Source organism: Scyliorhinus torazame, unplaced genomic scaffold, assembly GCF_047496885.1.
Source record: "Scyliorhinus torazame isolate Kashiwa2021f unplaced genomic scaffold, sScyTor2.1 scaffold_58, whole genome shotgun sequence".
Classification (NCBI taxonomy): domain Eukaryota; kingdom Metazoa; phylum Chordata; class Chondrichthyes; order Carcharhiniformes; family Scyliorhinidae; genus Scyliorhinus; species Scyliorhinus torazame.
In genome coordinates, this window is record NW_027307785.1 from 405,160 (window position 1) to 421,715 (window position 16,556).

The window sequence follows — 16,556 nt, forward strand, 5'->3', positions numbered from 1 at the left end:
TCCGCTCTCTTTCACCCTCCTTCGACTCCTTTCGCTCTCTTTCACCCTCCTTCGTATTGTTTCGCTCTGTTTCACACTCCTTCGTCTCGTTTTGCTCTCTTTCACCCTCCTTCGTCTCGTTTCGCTCTCTTTCACCCTCCTTCGTCTTGTTTCGCTCTGTTGCACTCGCCTTTGTCTCGTTTCGCCCTCTTTCACCCTCCTTCGTCTTGTTTCGCTCTCTTTCACCCTCCATCGTCTCGTTTCGCTCTCTTTCACCCTCCTTCGTCTCGTTTCGCTCACTTTCACCTTCCTTCATCTCGTTTCGCTCTCTTTCACCCTCCTTCGTCTTGTTTCGGTCTCTTTCACACTCCTTTGCCTTGTTTTGCTCTCTTTCACCCTCCTTCATCTCGTTTCGCTCTCTTTCACCCTCCTTCGTCTCGTTTCGCTCACTTTCACCTACCTTCATCTCGTTTTGCTCTCTTTCACCCTCCTTCGACTCCTTTCGCTCTCTTCCACCCTCCATCGTCTCGTTTCGCTATCTTTGACCATCCTTCATCTCGTTTCGCTCTCTTTGACCCTCCTTCGTCTCGTTTAGCTCTTTTTCATCCTCCTTCGTCTCGTTTCGCTCTGCTTTACACTCCTTCGTCTCGTTTTGCTCTCTTTCACCTTCTTCGTCTCGTTTCGTTCTCTTTCACCCTCCTTCGTCTCGCTCCCTCTCTTTCACCCTCCTTCGACTCCTTTCGCTCTCTTTCACCCTCCTTCGTCTCGTTTCGCTCTCTTTCACCCTCCTTCGTCTCGTTTCGCTCACTTTCACCTTCCTTCATCTCGTTTCGCTCTCTTTCACCCTCCTTCGTATTGTTTCGGTCTCTTTCACACTCCTTTGCCTTGTTTTGCTCTCTTTCACCCTCCTTCGTCTCGTTTCGCTCTCTTTCACCCTCCTTCGTCTCGTTTCGCTCACTTTCACCTACCTTCATCTCGTTTTGCTCTCTTTCACCCTCCTTCGACTCCTTTCGCTCTCTTCCACCCTCCATCGTCTCGTTTCGCTATCTTTGACCATCCTTCATCTCGTTTCGCTCTCTTTGACCCTCCTTCGTCTCGTTTAGCTCTTTTTCATCCTCCTTCGTCTCGTTTCGCTCTGCTTTACACTCCTTCGTCTCGTTTTGCTCTCTTTCACCTTCTTCGTCTCGTTTCGTTCTCTTTCACCCTCCTTCGTCTCGCACCCTCTCTTTCACCCTCCTTCGACTCCTTTCACTCTCTTTCACCCTCCTTCGTCTCGTTTCGCTCTCTTTCACCCTCCTTCGTCTCCTTTCACTCTCTTTCATCCTCCATCGTCTTGTTTCGCTCTCTTTCGCCCACCTTCGTCTCGTTTCGTCTCTTTCACCCTCCACCATCTCATTTCGCTCTCTTTTACCCTCTTTCGTCTCGTTCCGCTCTCTTTGACCCTCCTTCGTCTCTTTTAGCTCTCTTTCATCCTCCTTCATCTCGTTTCGCTCTCTTTCACCCTCCGTCGTCTTGTTTCGCTCTCTTTCACCCTCCATCGTCTCGTTTCGCTCTCCTTCATCCTCCTTCGTCTCGTTTTGCTCACTTTCACCCTCCTTTGTCTCTTTTCGCTCTCTTTCACCTACCTTCATCTCGTTTCGCTCTCTTTCACCCTCCATCGTCTGGTTTCGCTCGCTTTCACCCTCCTTCGTCTTGTTTCGCTCTCTTTCACCCTCCTTCGTCTCATTTCGGTCTCTTTCATCCTCCTTCGTCTCGTTTGTTCTCTTTCACCCTCCATCGTCTCGTTTCGCTATCTTTGACCATCCTTCATCTCGTTTCGCTCTCTTTGACCCTCCTTCGTCTCGTTTAGCTCTCTTTCATCCTCCTTCGTCTCGTTTCGCTCTGTTTTACACTCCTTCATCTCGTTTTGCTCTCTTTCACCCTTCTTCGTCTCGTTTCGCTCTCTTTCACCCTCCTTCGCCTTGTTTCGCTCTGTGCCACCCGCCTTTGTCTCGTTTCGCCCTCTTTCACCCTCCTTCGTCTCGTTTCGTTCTCTTTCACCCTCCTTTGTCTCGTTTCGCTCTCTTTCACCCTCCTTCATCTCGTTTCGCTCTCTTTCAACTTCTTTCCTTTCGTTTCGCTGTCTTTCACCCTCCTTCGTCTTGTTTCGCTCTCTTTCACCCTCCTTCGTCTCGTTTCGCTCTCTTTCACCCTCCACCGTCTCGTTTCGCTCTCTTTCACCCTCCTTCGTCTCGTTTCGCTCTCTTTCACGCTCCTTTGTCTTGTTTCACTCTGTTGCACCCGCCTTCGTCTCGTTTCGCCCTCTTTCACCCTCCTTCGTCTTGTTTCGCTCTCTTTCACCCTCCTTCGTCTCGTTTCGCTCTCTTTCACCTACCTTCATCTCGTTTCGCTCTCTTTCACCCACCATCGTCTGGTTTCTCTCTCTTACACCCTCCTTCGTCTTGTTTCGCTCTCTTTCACCCTCCTTCGTCTCGTTTCGCTCTCTTTCACCCTCCTTCATCTCGTTTCGCTCCCTTTCACCCTCCTTTGTCTCGTTTCGCTCTCTTTCACCTTCCTTCGTCTCGTTTCACTCTCTTTCACCCTCCTTCGTATCGTTTCGCTCTCTTCCAACCTCCTTCATCTCGTTTCGCTCTCTTTCAACCTCCTTCGTCTCGTTTCGCTCTCTTTCACCCTCCTTCTTCTCGTTTCGCTCTGTTACACCCACCTTCGTCTCGTTTCGTTCTCTTTCACCCACCTTCGTCTCGCTCCGCTCTCTTTCACCCTCCTTCGACTCCTTTCGCTCTCTTTCACCCTCCTTCGTCTCGTTTCACTCACTTTCACCTACCTTCATCTCGTTTCGCTCTCTTTCACCCTCCTTCGACTCCTTTCGCTCTCTTTCACCCTCCATCGTCTCGTTTCGCTATCTTTGACCATCCTTCATCTCGTTTCGCTCTCTTTGACCCTCCTTCGTCTCGTTTAGCTCTTTTTCATCCTCCTTCGTCTCGTTTCGCTCTGTTTTACACTCCTTCGTCTCGTTTTGCTCTCTTTCACCCTTCTTCGTCTCGTTTCGTTCTCTTTCACCCTCCTTCGTCTCGGTCCGCTCTCTTTCACACTCCTTCGACTCCTTTCGCTCTCTTTCACCCTCCTTCGTCTCCTTTCGCTCTCTTTCACCCTCCTTCGTCTCCTTTCACTCTCTTTCATCCTCCATCGTCTTGTTTCGCTCTCTTTCGCCCACCTTCGTCTCGTTTCGCTCTCTTTCACCCTCCACCATCTCATTTTGCTCTCTTTTACCCTCTTTCGTCTCGTTTCGCTCTCTTTGACCCTCCTTCGTCTCATTTAGCTCTCTTTCATCCTCCTTCGTCTCGTTTCGCTCTCTTTCACCCTCAGTCGTCTTGTTTCGCTCTCTTTCACCCTCCATCGTCTCGTTTCGCTCTCTTTCATCCTCCTTCGTCTCGTTTTGCTCACTTTCACCCTCCTTTGTCTCTTTTCGCTCTCTTTCACCTACCTTCATCTCGTTTCGCTCTCTTTCACCCTCCATCGTCTGGTTTCGCTCTCTTTCACCCTCCTTCGTCTTGTTTCGCTCTCTTTCACCCTCCTTCGTCTCGTTTCGCTCTCTTTCACCCTCCTTCATCTCGTTTCGCTCCCTTTCACCCTCCTTTGTCTCGTTTCGCTCTCTTTCACCTTCCTTCGTCTCGTTTCACTCTCTTTCACCCTCCTTCGACTCCTTTCGCTCTCTTTCACCCTCCTTCGTCTCGTTTCGCTGTCTTCCTACCTCCTTCATCTCGTTTCGCTTTCTTTCAACCTCCTTCGTCTCGCTCCGCTCTCTTTCACCCTCCTTCGACTCCTTTCGCTCTCTTTCATCCTCCTTCGTCTCGTTTCGCTCTCTTTCACCCTCAGTCGTCTTGTTTCGCTCTCTTTCACCCTCCATCGTCTCGTTTCGCTCTCTTTCATCCTCCTTCGTCTCGTTTTGCTCACTTTCACCCTCCTTTGTCTCTTTTCGCTCTCTTTCACCTACCTTCATCTCGTTTCGCTCTCTTTCACCCTCCATCGTCTGGTTTCGCTCTCTTTCACCCTCCTTCGTCTTGTTTCGCTCTCTTTCACCCTCCTTCGTCTCGTTTCGCTCTCTTTCACCCTCCTTCATCTCGTTTCGCTCCCTTTCACCCTCCTTTGTCTCGTTTCGCTCTCTTTCACCTTCCTTCGTCTCGTTTCACTCTCTTTCACCCTCCTTCGTCTCGTTTCGCTCTCTTTCACGCTCCTTTGTCTTGTTTCACTCTGTTGCACCCGCCTTCGTCTCGTTTCGCCCTCTTTCACCCTCCTTCGTCTTGTTTCGCTCTCTTTCACCCTCCTTCGTCTCGTTTCGCTCTCTTTCACCTACCTTCATCTCGTTTCGCTCTCTTTCACCCACCATCGTCTGGTTTCTCTCTCTTACACCCTCCTTCGTCTTGTTTCGCTCTCTTTCACCCTCCTTCGTCTCGTTTCGCTCTCTTTCACCCTCCTTCATCTCGTTTCGCTCCCTTTCACCCTCCTTTGTCTCGTTTCGCTCTCTTTCACCTTCCTTCGTCTCGTTTCACTCTCTTTCACCCTCCTTCGTATCGTTTCGCTCTCTTCCAACCTCCTTCATCTCGTTTCGCTCTCTTTCAACCTCCTTCGTCTCGTTTCGCTCTCTTTCACCCTCCTTCTTCTCGTTTCGCTCTGTTACACCCACCTTCGTCTCGTTTCGTTCTCTTTCACCCACCTTCGTCTCGCTCCGCTCTCTTTCACCCTCCTTCGACTCCTTTCGCTCTCTTTCACCCTCCTTCGTCTCGTTTCACTCACTTTCACCTACCTTCATCTCGTTTCGCTCTCTTTCACCCTCCTTCGACTCCTTTCGCTCTCTTTCACCCTCCATCGTCTCGTTTCGCTATCTTTGACCATCCTTCATCTCGTTTCGCTCTCTTTGACCCTCCTTCGTCTCGTTTAGCTCTTTTTCATCCTCCTTCGTCTCGTTTCGCTCTGTTTTACACTCCTTCGTCTCGTTTTGCTCTCTTTCACCCTTCTTCGTCTCGTTTCGTTCTCTTTCACCCTCCTTCGTCTCGGTCCGCTCTCTTTCACACTCCTTCGACTCCTTTCGCTCTCTTTCACCCTCCTTCGTCTCCTTTCGCTCTCTTTCACCCTCCTTCGTCTCCTTTCACTCTCTTTCATCCTCCATCGTCTTGTTTCGCTCTCTTTCGCCCACCTTCGTCTCGTTTCGCTCTCTTTCACCCTCCACCATCTCATTTTGCTCTCTTTTACCCTCTTTCGTCTCGTTTCGCTCTCTTTGACCCTCCTTCGTCTCATTTAGCTCTCTTTCATCCTCCTTCGTCTCGTTTCGCTCTCTTTCACCCTCAGTCGTCTTGTTTCGCTCTCTTTCACCCTCCATCGTCTCGTTTCGCTCTCTTTCATCCTCCTTCGTCTCGTTTTGCTCACTTTCACCCTCCTTTGTCTCTTTTCGCTCTCTTTCACCTACCTTCATCTCGTTTCGCTCTCTTTCACCCTCCATCGTCTGGTTTCGCTCTCTTTCACCCTCCTTCGTCTTGTTTCGCTCTCTTTCACCCTCCTTCGTCTCGTTTCGCTCTCTTTCACCCTCCTTCATCTCGTTTCGCTCCCTTTCACCCTCCTTTGTCTCGTTTCGCTCTCTTTCACCTTCCTTCGTCTCGTTTCACTCTCTTTCACCCTCCTTCGACTCCTTTCGCTCTCTTTCACCCTCCTTCGTCTCGTTTCGCTCACTTTCACCTACCTTCATCTCGTTTCGCTCTCTTTCACCCTCCTTCGAATCCTTTCGCTCTCTTTCACCCTCCATCGTCTCGTTTCGCTATCTTTGACCATCTTTCTTCTCGTTTCGCTCTCTTTGACCCTCCTTCTTCTCGTTTAGCTCTTTTTCATCCTCCTTCGTCTCGTTTTGCTCTGTTTTACACTCCTTCGTCTCGTTTTGCTCTCTTTCACCCTTCTTCGTCTCGTTTCGTTCTCTTTCACACTCCTTCGTCTCGCTCCGCTCTCTTTCACCCTCCTTCGACTCCTTTCGCTCTCTTTCACCCTCCTTCGTCTCGTTTCGCTCTCTTTCACCCTCCTTCGTCTCCTTTCACTCTCTTTCATCCTCCATCGTCTTGTTTCGCTCTCTTTCGCCCACCTTCGTCTCGTTTCGCTCTCTTTCACCCTCCACCATCTCATTTTGCTCTCTTTTACCCTCTTTCGTCTCGTTTCGCTCTCTTTGACCCTCCTTCGTCTCATTTAGCTCTCTTTCATCCTCCTTCGTCTCGTTTCGCTCTCTTTCACCCTCACTCGTCTTGTTTCGCTCTCTTTCACCCTCCATCGTCTCGTTTCGCTCTCTTTCATCCTCCTTCGTCTCGTTTTGCTCACTTCCACCCTCCTTTGTCTCTTTTCGCTCTCTTTCACCTACCTTCATCTCGTTTCGCTCTCTTTCACCCTCCATCGTCTGGTTTCGCTCTCTTTCACCCTCCTTCGTCTTGTTTCGCTCTCTTTCACCCTCCTTCGTCTCGTTTCGCTCTCTTTCACCCTCCTTCATCTCGTTTCGCTCCCTTTCACCCTCCTTTGTCTCGTTTCGCTCTCTTTCACCTTCCTTCGTCTCGTTTCACTCTCTTTCACCCTCCTTCGTCTCGTTTCGCTGTCTTCCAACCTCCTTCATCTCGTTTCGCTTTCTTTCAACCTCCTTCATCTCGTTTCGCTCTCTTTCACCCTCCTTCTTCTCGTTTCGCTCTGTTCCACCCGCCTTCGTCTCGTTTCGCCCTCTTTCACACTCCTTCGTCTCGTTTCACTCTCTTTCACCCTCCTTCTTCTCGTTTCGTTCTCTTTCACCCTCCTTCGTCTCGCTCCGCTCTCTTTCACCCTCCTTCGACTCCTTTCGCTCTCTTTCACCCTCCTTCGTCTTGTTTCGCTCTGTTTCACACTCCTTCGTCTCGTTTTGCTCTCTTTCACCCTCCTTCGTCTCGTTTCGCTCTCTTTCACCCTCCTTCATCTTGTTTCGCTCTGTTGCACTCGCCTTTGTCTCGTTTCGCCCTCTTTCACCCTCCTTCGTCTTGTTTCGCTCTCTTTCACCCTCCATCGTCTCGTTTCGCTCTCTTTCACCCTCCTTCGTCTCGTTTCGCTCACTTTCACCTTCCTTCATCTCGTTTCGCTCTCTTTCACCCTCCTTCCTCTTGTTTCGGTCTCTTTCACACTCCTTTGCCTTGTTTTGCTCTCTTTCACCCTCCTTCGTCTCGTTTCGCTCTCTTTCACCCTCCTTCGTCTCGTTTTGCTCACTTTCACCTACCTTCATCTCGTTTTGCTCTCTTTCACCCTCCTTCGACCCCTTTCGCTCTCTTCCACCCTCCATCGTCTCGTTTCGCTATCTTTGACCATCCTTCATCTCGTTTCGCTCTCTTTGACCCTCCTTCGTCTCGTTTAGCTCTTTTTCATCCTCCTTCGTCTCGTTTCGCTCTGCTTTACACTCCTTCGTCTCGTTTTGCTCTCTTTCACCTTCTTCGTCTCGTTTCGTTCTCTTTCACCCTCCTTCGTCTCGCTCCCTCTCTTTCACCCTCCTTCGACTCCTTTCGCTCTCTTTCACCCTCCTTCGTCTCGTTTCGCTCACTTTCACCTACCTTCATCTCGTTTCGCTCTCTTTCACCCTCCTTCGACTCCTTTCGCTCTCTTTCACCCTCCATCGTCTCGTTTCGCTATCTTTGACCATCCTTCATCTCGTTTCGCTCTCTTTGACCCTCCTTCGTCTCGTTTAGCTCTTTTTCATCCTCCTTCGTCTCGTTTCGCTCTGTTTTACACTCCTTCGTCTCGTTTTGCTCTCTTTCACCCTTCTTCGTCTCGTTTCGTTCTCTTTCACCCTCCTTCGTCTCGCTCCGCTCTCTTTCACACTCCTTCGACTCCTTTCGCTCTCTTTCACCCTCCTTCGTCTCGTTTCGCTCTCTTTCACCCTCCTTCGTCTCCTTTCACTCTCTTTCATCCTCCATCGTCTCGTTTCGCTCTCTTTCACCCTCCACCGTCTCGTTTCGCTCTCTGTCACCCTCCTTCGTCTCGTTTCGCTCTCTTTCACGCTCCTTTGTCTTGTTTCACTCTGTTGCACCCGCCTTCATCTCATTTCGCCCTCTTTCACCCTCCTTCGTCTTGTTTCGCTCTCTTTCACCCTCCATCATCTGGTTTCGCTCTCTTTCACCCTCCTTCGTCTTGTTTCGCTCTCTTTCACCCTCCTTCGTCTCGTTTCGCTCTCTTTCACCCTCCTTCATCTCGTTTCGCCTCCTTTCACCCTCCTTTGTCTCGTTTCGCTCTCTTTCACCTTCCTTCGTCTCGTTTCACTCTCTTTCACCCTCCTTCGTCTCGTTTCGCTGTCTTCCAACCTCCTTCATCTCGTTTCGCTTTCTTTCACCCTCCTTCTTCTCGTTTCGCTCTGTTCCACCCGCCTTCGTCTCGTTTTGCCCTCTTTCACCCTCCTTCGTCTCGTTTCACTCTCTTTCACCCTCCTTCGTCTCGTTTCGTTCTCTTTCACCCTCCTTCGTCTCGCTCCGCTCTCTTTCACCCTCCTTCGAATCCTTTCGCTCTCTTTCACCCTCCTTCGTCTTGTTTCGCTCTGTTTCACACTCCTTCGTCTCGTTTTGCTCTCTTTCACCCTCCTTCGTCTCGTTTCGCTCTCTTTCACCCTCCTTCGTCTTGTTTCGCTCTGTTGCACTCGCCTTTGTCTCGTTTCGCCCTCTTTCACCCTCCTTCGTCTTGTTTCGCTCTCTTTCACCCTCCATCGTCTCGTTTCGCTCTCTTTCACCCTCCTTCGTCTCGTTTCGCTCACTTTCACCTTCCTTCATCTCGTTTCGCTCTCTTTCACCCTCCTTCGTCTTGTTTCGGTCTCTTTCACACTCCTTTGCCTTGTTTTGCTCTCTTTCACCCTCCTTCGTCTCGTTTCGCTCTCTTTCACCCTCCTTCGTCTCGTTTTGCTCACTTTCACCTACCTTCATCTCGTTTTGCTCTCTTTCACCCTCCTTCGACTCCTTTCGCTCTCTTCCACCCTCCATCGTCTCGTTTCGCTATCTTTGACCATCCTTCATCTCGTTTCGCTCTCTTTGACCCTCCTTCGTCTCGTTTAGCTCTTTTTCATCCTCCTTCGTCTCGTTTCGCTCTGCTTTACACTCCTTCGTCTCGTTTTGCTCTCTTTCACCTTCTTCGTCTCGTTTCGTTCTCTTTCACCCTCCTTCGTCTCGCTCCCTCTCTTTCACCCTCCTTCGACTCCTTTCGCTCTCTTTCACCCTCCTTCGTCTCGTTTCGCTCACTTTCACCTACCTTCATCTCGTTTCGCTCTCTTTCACCCTCCTTCGACTCCTTTCGCTCTCTTTCACCCTCCATCGTCTCGTTTCGCTATCTTTGACCATCCTTCATCTCGTTTCGCTCTCTTTGACCCTCCTTCGTCTCGTTTAGCTCTTTTTCATCCTCCTTCGTCTCGTTTCGCTCTGTTTTACACTCCTTCGTCTCGTTTTGCTCTCTTTCACCCTTCTTCGTCTCGTTTCGTTCTCTTTCACCCTCCTTCGTCTCGCTCCGCTCTCTTTCACACTCCTTCGACTCCTTTCGCTCTCTTTCACCCTCCTTCGTCTCGTTTCGCTCTCTTTCACCCTCCTTCGTCTCCTTTCACTCTCTTTCATCCTCCATCGTCTCGTTTCGCTCTCTTTCACCCTCCACCGTCTCGTTTCGCTCTCTGTCACCCTCCTTCGTCTCGTTTCGCTCTCTTTCACGCTCCTTTGTCTTGTTTCACTCTGTTGCACCCGCCTTCATCTCATTTCGCCCTCTTTCACCCTCCTTCGTCTTGTTTCGCTCTCTTTCACCCTCCATCATCTGGTTTCGCTCTCTTTCACCCTCCTTCGTCTTGTTTCGCTCTCTTTCACCCTCCTTCGTCTCGTTTCGCTCTCTTTCACCCTCCTTCATCTCGTTTCGCCTCCTTTCACCCTCCTTTGTCTCGTTTCGCTCTCTTTCACCTTCCTTCGTCTCGTTTCACTCTCTTTCACCCTCCTTCGTCTCGTTTCGTTCTCTTTCACCCTCCTTCGTCTTGTTTCGCTGTCTTCCAACCTCCTTCATCTCGTTTCGCTTTCTTTCACCCTCCTTCTTCTCGTTTCGCTCTGTTCCACCCGCCTTCGTCTCGTTTTGCCCTCTTTCACCCTCCTTCGTCTCGTTTCACTCTCTTTCACCCTCCTTCGTCTCGTTTCGTCCTCTTTCACCCTCCTTCGTCTCGCTCCGCTCTCTTTCACCCTCCTTCGAATCCTTTCGCTCTCTTTCACCCTCCTTCGTCTTGTTTCGCTCTGTTTCACACTCCTTCGTCTCGTTTTGCTCTCTTTCACCCTCCTTCGTCTCGTTTCGCTCTCTTTCACCCTCCTTCGTCTTGTTTCGCTCTGTTGCACTCGCCTTTGTCTCGTTTCGCCCTCTTTCACCCTCCTTCGTCTTGTTTCGCTCTCTTTCACCCTCCATCGTCTCGTTTCGCTCTCTTTCACCCTCCTTCGTCTCGTTTCGCTCACTTTCACCTTCCTTCATCTCGTTTCGCTCTCTTTCACCCTCCTTCGTCTTGTTTCGGTCTCTTTCACACTCCTTTGCCTTGTTTTGCTCTCTTTCACCCTCCTTCGTCTCGTTTCGCTCTCTTTCACCCTCCTTCGTCTCGTTTCGCTCACTTTCACCTACCTTCATCTCGTTTTGCTCTCTTTCACCCTCCTTCGACTCCTTTCGCTCTCTTCCACCCTCCATCGTCTCGTTTCGCTATCTTTGACCATCCTTCATCTCGTTTCGCTCTCTTTGACCCTCCTTCGTCTCGTTTAGCTCTTTTTCATCCTCCTTCGTCTCGTTTCGCTCTGCTTTACACTCCTTCGTCTCGTTTTGCTCTCTTTCACCTTCTTCGTCTCGTTTCGTTCTCTTTCACCCTCCTTCGTCTCGCTCCGCTCTCTTTCACCCTCCTTCGACTCCTTTCGCTCTCTTTCACCCTCCTTCGTCTCGTTTCGCTCTCTTTCACCCTCCTTCGTCTCCTTTCACTCTCTTTCATCCTCCATCGTCTTGTTTCGCTCTCTTTCGCCCACCTTCGTCTCGTTTCGTCTCTTTCACCCTCCACCATCTCATTTCGCTCTCTTTTACCCTCTTTCGTCTCGTTTCGCTCTCTTCGACCCTCCTTCGTCTCATTTAGCTCTCTTTCATCCTCCTTCGTCTCGTTTCGCTCTCTTTCACCCTCCGTCGTCTTGTTTCGCTCTCTTTCACCCTCCATCGTCTCGTTTCGCTCTCTTTCATCCTCCTTCGTCTCGTTTTGCTCACTTTCACCCTCCTTTGTCTCTTTTCGCTCTCTTTCACCTACCTTCATCTCGTTTCGCTCTCTTTCACCTTCCATCGTCTGGTTTCGCTCGCTTTCACCCTCCTTCGTCTTGTTTCGCTCTCTTTCACCCTCCTTCGTCTCGTTTCGGTCTCTTTCATCCTCCTTCGTCTCGTTTGTTCTCTTTCACCCTCCATCGTCTCGTTTCGCTATCTTTGACCATCCTTCATCTCGTTTCGCTCACTTTGACCCTCCTTCGTCTCGTTTAGCTCTCTTTCATCCTCCTTCGTCTCATTTCGCTCTGTTTTACACTCCTTCATCTCGTTTTGCTCTCTTTCACCCTTCTTCATCTCGTTTCACTCTCTTTCACCCTCCTTCGTCTTGTTTCGCTCTGTGCCACCCGCCTTTGTCTCGTTTCGCCCTCTTTCACCCTCCTTCGTCTCGTTTCGTTCTCTTTCACCCTCCTTCGTCTCGTTTCGCTCTCTTTCACCCTCCTTCATCTCGTTTCGCTCTCTTTCAACTTCTTTCCTCTCGTTTCGCTGTCTTTCACCCTCCTTCGTCTTGTTTCGCTCTCTTTCACCCTCCTTCGTCTCGTTTCGCTCTCTTTCACCCTCCACCGTCTCGTTTCGCTCTCTTTCACCCTCCTTCGTCTCGTTTCGCTCTCTTTCACGCTCCTTTGTCTTGTTTCACTCTGTTGCACCCGCCTTCGTCTCATTTCGCCCTCTTTCACCCTCCTTCATCTTGTTTCGCTCTCTTTCACCCTCCTTCGTCTCGTTTCGCTCTCTTTCCCCTACCTTCATCTCGTTTCGCTCTCTTTCACCCACCATCGTCTGGTTTCTCTCTCTTACACCCTCCTTCGTCTTGTTTCGCTCTCTTTCACCCTCCTTCGTCTCGTTTCGCTCTCTTTCACCCTCCTTCATCTCGTTTCGCTCCCTTTCACCCTCTTTTGTCTCGTTTCGCTCTCTTTCACCTTCCTTCGTCTCGTTTCACTCTCTTTCACCCTCCTTCGTATCGTTTCGCTCTCTTCCAACCTCCTTCATCTCGTTTCGCTCTCTTTCAACCTCCTTCGTCTCGTTTCGCTCTCTTTCACCCTCCTTCTTCTCGTTTCGCTCTGTTACACCCGCCTTCGTCTCGTTTCGTTCTCTTTCAGCCTCCTTCGTCTCGCTCCGCTCTCTTTCACCCTCCTTCGACTCCTTTCGCTCTCTTTCACCCTCCTTCGTCTCGTTTCGCTCTCTTTCACCCTCCATCGTCTCGTTTCGCTATCTTTGTCCATCTTTCTTCTCGTTTCGCTCTCTTTGACCCTCCTTCTTCTCGTTTAGCTCTTTTTCATCCTCCTTCGTCTCGTTTCGCTCTGTTTTACACTCCTTCGTCTCGTTTTGCTCTCTTTCACCCTTCTTCGTCTCGTTTCGTTCTCTTTCACCCTCCTTCGTCTCGCTCCGCTCTCTTTCACCCTCCTTCGACTCCTTTCGCTCTCTTTCACCCTCCTTCGTCTCGTTTCGCTCTCTTTCACCCTCCTTCGTCTCCTTTCACTCTCTTTCATCCTCCATCGTCTTGTTTCGCTCTCTTTCGCCCACCTTCGTCTCGTTTCGCTCTCTTTCACCCTCCACCATCTCATTTTGCTCTCTTTTACCCTCTTTCGTCTCGTTTCGCTCTCTTTGACCCTCCTTCGTCTCATTTAGCTCTCTTTCATCCTCCTTCGTCTCGTTTCGCTCTCTTTCACCCTCACTCGTCTTGTTTCGCTCTCTTTCACCCTCCATCGTCTCGTTTCGCTCTCTTTCATCCTCCTTCGTCTCGTTTTGCTCACTTTCACCCTCCTTTGTCTCTTTTCGCTCTCTTTCACCTACCTTCATCTCGTTTCGCTCTCTTTCACCCTCCATCGTCTGGTTTCGCTCTCTTTCACCCTCCTTCGTCTTGTTTCGCTTTCTTTCACCCTCCTTCGTCTCGTTTCGCTCTCTTTCACCCTCCTTCATCTCGTTTCGCTCCCTTTCACCCTCCTTTGTCTCGTTTCGCTCTCTTTCACCTTCCTTCGTCTCGTTTCACTCTCTTTCACCCTCCTTCGTCTCGTTTCGCTGTCTTCCTACCTCCTTCATCTCGTTTCGCTTTCTTTCAACCTCCTTCGTCTCGTTTCGCTCTCTTTCACCCTCCTTCTTCTCGTTTCGCTCTCTTCCACCCGCCTTCGTCTCGTTTCGCCCTCTTTCACCCTCCTTCGTCTCGTTTCACTCTCTTTCACCCTCCTTCGTCTCGTTTCGTTCTCTTTCACCCTCCTTCGTCTCGCTCCGCTCTCTTTCACCCTCCTTCGACTCCTTTCGCTCTCTTTCACCCTCCTTCGTATTGTTTCGCTCTGTTTCACACTCCTTCGTCTCGTTTTGCTCTCTTTCACCCTCCTTCGTCTCGTTTCGCTCTCTTTCACCCTCCTTCGTCTTGTTTCGCTCTGTTGCACTCGCCTTTGTCTCGTTTCGCCCTCTTTCACCCTCCTTCGTCTTGTTTCGCTCTCTTTCACCCTCCATCGTCTCGTTTCGCTCTCTTTCACCCTCCTTCGTCTCGTTTCGCTCACTTTCACCTTCCTTCATCTCGTTTCGCTCTCTTTCACCCTCCTTCGTCTTGTTTCGGTCTCTTTCACACTCCTTTGCCTTGTTTTGCTCTCTTTCACCCTCCTTCGTCTCGTTTCGCTCTCTTTCACCCTCCTTCGTCTCGTTTCGCTCACTTTCACCTACCTTCATCTCGTTTTGCTCTCTTTCACCCTCCTTCGACTCCTTTCGCTCTCTTCCACCCTCCATCGTCTCGTTTCGCTATCTTTGACCATCCTTCATCTCGTTTCGCTCTCTTTGACCCTCCTTCGTCTCGTTTAGCTCTTTTTCATCCTCCTTCGTCTCGTTTCGCTCTGCTTTACACTCCTTCGTCTCGTTTTGCTCTCTTTCACCTTCTTCGTCTCGTTTCGTTCTCTTTCACCCTCCTTCGTCGCGCTCCCTCTCTTTCACCCTCCTTCGACTCCTTTCGCTCTCTTTCACCCTCCTTCGTCTCGTTTCGCTCTCTTTCACCCTCCTTCGTCTCGTTTCGCTCACTTTCACCTTCCTTCATCTCGTTTCGCTCTCTTTCACCCTCCTTCGTATTGTTTCGGTCTCTTTCACACTCCTTTGCCTTGTTTTGCTCTCTTTCACCCTCCTTCGTCTCGTTTCGCTCTCTTTCACCCTCCTTCGTCTCGTTTCGCTCACTTTCACCTACCTTCATCTCGTTTTGCTCTCTTTCACCCTCCTTCGACTCCTTTCGCTCTCTTCCACCCTCCATCGTCTCGTTTCGCTATCTTTGACCATCCTTCATCTCGTTTCGCTCTCTTTGACCCTCCTTCGTCTCGTTTAGCTCTTTTTCATCCTCCTTCGTCTCCTTTCGCTCTGCTTTACACTCCTTCGTCTCGTTTTGCTCTCTTTCACCTTCTTCGTCTCGTTTCGTTCTCTTTCACCCTCCTTCGTCTCGCTCCGCTCTCTTTCACCCTCCTTCGACTCCTTTCGCTCTCTTTCACCCTCCTTCGTCTCGTTTCGCTCTCTTTCACCCTCCTTCGTCTCCTTTCACTCTCTTTCATCCTCCATCGTCTTGTTTCGCTCTCTTTCGCCCACCTTCGTCTCGTTTCGTCTCTTTCACCCTCCACCATCTCATTTCGCTCTCTTTTACCCTCTTTCGTCTCGTTTCGCTCTCTTCGACCCTCCTTCGTCTCATTTAGCTCTCTTTCATCCTCCTTCGTCTCGTTTCGCTCTCTTTCACCCTCCGTCGTCTTGTTTCGCTCTCTTTCACCCTCCATCGTCTCGTTTCGCTCTCTTTCATCCTCCTTCGTCTCGTTTTGCTCACTTTCACCCTCCTTTGTCTCTTTTCGCTCTCTTTCACCTACCTTCATCTCGTTTCGCTCTCTTTCACCTTCCATCGTCTGGTTTCGCTCGCTTTCACCCTCCTTCGTCTTGTTTCGCTCTCTTTCACCCTCCTTCGTCTCGTTTCGGTCTCTTTCATCCTCCTTCGTCTCGTTTGTTCTCTTTCACCCTCCATCGTCTCGTTTCGCTATCTTTGACCATCCTTCATCTCGTTTCGCTCTCTTTGACCCTCCTTCGTCTCGTTTAGCTCTCTTTCATCCTCCTTCGTCTCATTTCGCTCTGTTTTACACTCCTTCATCTCGTTTTGCTCTCTTTCACCCTTCTTCATCTCGTTTCACTCTCTTTCACCCTCCTTCGTCTTGTTTCGCTCTGTGCCACCCGCCTTTGTCTCGTTTCGCCCTCTTTCACCCTCCTTCGTCTCGTTTCGTTCTCTTTCACCCTCCTTCGTCTCGTTTCGCTCTCTTTCACCCTCCTTCATCTCGTTTCGCTCTCTTTCAACTTCTTTCCTCTCGTTTCGCTGTCTTTCACCCTCCTTCGTCTTGTTTCGCTCTCTTTCACCCTCCTTCGTCTCGTTTCGCTCTCTTTCACCCTCCACCGTCTCGTTTCGCTCTCTTTCACCCTCCTTCGTCTCGTTTCGCTCTCTTTCACGCTCCTTTGTCTTGTTTCACTCTGTTGCACCCGCCTTCGTCTCATTTCGCCCTCTTTCACCCTCCTTCATCTTGTTTCGCTCTCTTTCACCCTCCTTCGTCTCGTTTCGCTCTCTTTCCCCTACCTTCATCTCGTTTCGCTCTCTTTCACCCACCATCGTCTGGTTTCTCTCTCTTACACCCTCCTTCGTCTTGTTTCGCTCTCTTTCACCCTCCTTCGTCTCGTTTCGCTCTCTTTCACCCTCCTTCATCTCGTTTCGCTCCCTTTCACCCTCCTTTGTCTCGTTTCGCTCTCTTTCACCTTCCTTCGTCTCGTTTCACTCTCTTTCACCCTCCTTCGTATCGTTTCGCTCTCTTCCAACCTCCTTCATCTCGTTTCGCTCTCTTTCAACCTCCTTCGTCTCGTTTCGCTCTCTTTCACCCTCCTTCTTCTCGTTTCGCTCTGTTACACCCGCCTTCGTCTCGTTTCGTTCTCTTTCAGCCTCCTTCGTCTCGCTCCGCTCTCTTTCACCCTCCTTCGACTCCTTTCGCTCTCTTTCACCCTCCTTCGTCTCGTTTCGCTCTCTTTCACCCTCCATCGTCTCGTTTCGCTATCTTTGTCCATCTTTCTTCTCGTTTCGCTCTCTTTGACCCTCCTTCTTCTCGTTTAGCTCTTTTTCATCCTCCTTCGTCTCGTTTCGCTCTGTTTTACACTCCTTCGTCTCGTTTTGCTCTCTTTCACCCTTCTTCGTCTCGTTTCGTTCTCTTTCACCCTCCTTCGTCTCGCTCCGCTCTCTTTCACCCTCCTTCGACTCCTTTCGCTCTCTTTCA